Genomic DNA, 2259 nt, shown 5'->3' on the forward strand with positions numbered 1-2259 from the left:
TCCTCCTCCTCCTCCTCCTCCTCCTCATCCTCATCCTCATCAACATCGTCATTATCATCAGCCTTTTTGTTGGAATATAGCGTTGGACAAAGAAGGTACAGCGCCAGTTTTTGACAGCAGATTTACATTTCTGTTACACAGAATTTTAGTGGTTGCAGCTGATGTCAGTTTCCTATTCTTTTTATCCTAAATACCACCATTACCTTGAAACTGTCTTTAATGTACTCTTTTAACGTCTAGTGTTCTTCACGTGTTGATTTTGCCTTCACAATTGTGACATTTCCTTCTTATTTTAGTAACTTTCCAATCTTGTTTACCCTTTCCGACTAAGAAATTAGATTTACCCGCTAAATCCAGTCGCGACATGATTTCTGGTTGTGTATTAAAGTATTGCGAAAACCAAATGTTGCAAAGGTTCGAATTTCAAGAAAATCCACCTTCAAATAGTTGTACTAATTCAACTTGACAAAAACTCATATTTTAATTCTATGGGATTTTTGCGCTGTTTTTACGTAATTTTTACGCTGCTTGGTGAACGCTGAAAACTTAGCAAATGTGTCATTGTTTTAATGCAATAACACGTAGGTTTGTTGTTTTTTTTGGTCGAGGAAGGGATAATGGGCAGGAGGAGGAGGAGGACAAAATGATATACAGGTCATTCTGAGGTCATTTTCCTTTACGCCCGAATACACGAGCTCCAAGGGTCGAATAAAATAAATATCGGGATTCACCAGCCCCATACCCCCAATACCCTGTCTGTTTTCTAAGCTTGTTCCTTCTCATCTTCATGGTTATTAACCTGACTATCACTCAGACTGCCGACAAAATACGTACAACCGTATGACCATCAGGCTATTATAGGGACATGCGTTCACGAACAATCTTCTGACATCGATGCCTGCGGATGCCAAAGACGGAGATTAAATCGGAGATCCCGGCTTTTTTTAGATAAGTTTGCAGTGGTGAGAGGAAGTTAGACTATACTTCGTATAATCAAACTAACATCAAAAGATACTTATCTAAAAAAATAAGTGTAAAAGACGACTTTGATGACGCACACTCTGCATGCAACAATGTTTGGAGACCCGCTGTTTTGGAACACTTTGAAAAAGAAACATAAGAACTTTAGTATTCATACAGCTTTTCCAGCTCTGTTTTTTTTTTTTTCATCTAAAACTTTAAAAACAATGTTCATTCTATGAAATATGCGAATGCATGTTTCTGACCTGTGAGGGATGGTTCAAATGTTGAGAAACTTTGTCTTTAGTCTGCTGCTGATCGACCTAATAATTGAGAAATGCTGACAAAATGAGTTGCTTCTCACAATCCACGAATAGAGATTTCGAAAATAGACACATTATATTTGTAGAATTCCAATAACTATTGCCATTTTCTTCACGTTTAGCAAGTCTTTTGTCATTTTTAAATATAAACTGCCAATCTGTAAATTTAATGTATTTTTAGCGTCCAAAAGTCTAAAATCATAGAATTCACCCATTTGTCAGAACATCTGGCATGTGCCCTGCTTTCGTCTACACTTTTCCCCCCACCCCTCACCTCCTTTGACAGCTCCACTGGGCTCCTGACTCTTTCTGCAGCCTGTCTACTGCTACTCCTCGGCTCCTTTTTAGTTCTGTTTTTCAGCCGCATCCCTGATCTTCGGGTAGCAAAGATCTACACCTAGCCTTCTCTGACAAGGGCGAAAAATCTCGGAGATTCCGTGTGCAAGTTGCGCACGTTGAAGATCCCTTGATGATCCCAAATCAATAAAGGTAGGCTTCGGCCGCCACCCGGGCAAAATTCAAAATTTCCTACCAATTGAAAATGTTTGGTATGTCCCGCGCGCTCTCATGACCTTATGCAGTTGCGAGCCCCGTAAAACACTTACCAAAGAAACAACAAAAACCTCATCTCGTAGGTTGTGTGGGCGGTATTTATTATAATCATTGGTGTGGGCGACGAGCGAACTGTGCTGTAACTGGAACAGGAATGACTTGCATGACGAAAGCCTTTACAACGCTGCTAATGAGGCAGAGGGAAATTGGAGGTCAGCTCTAGAAGACCCCCCTCCTCACTCCCTCCCTTTCCTCCATCCTTTTAACTTCTTCCCTCATCCTTCCCCTTCCACCATCACGACCTCACGCGCTGAAAGAGTGAGCTTGTGGCGAGATCAAGGTTGAACTATCTCACTCAAACTGAACAACACACAAATAGACACGCACACATGAGACGCTCACACAGATACTCCCTCCCCCCCCT

Source organism: Aplysia californica, unplaced genomic scaffold, assembly GCF_000002075.1.
Source record: "Aplysia californica isolate F4 #8 unplaced genomic scaffold, AplCal3.0 scaffold00925, whole genome shotgun sequence".
Lineage (NCBI taxonomy): Eukaryota > Metazoa > Mollusca > Gastropoda > Aplysiida > Aplysiidae > Aplysia > Aplysia californica.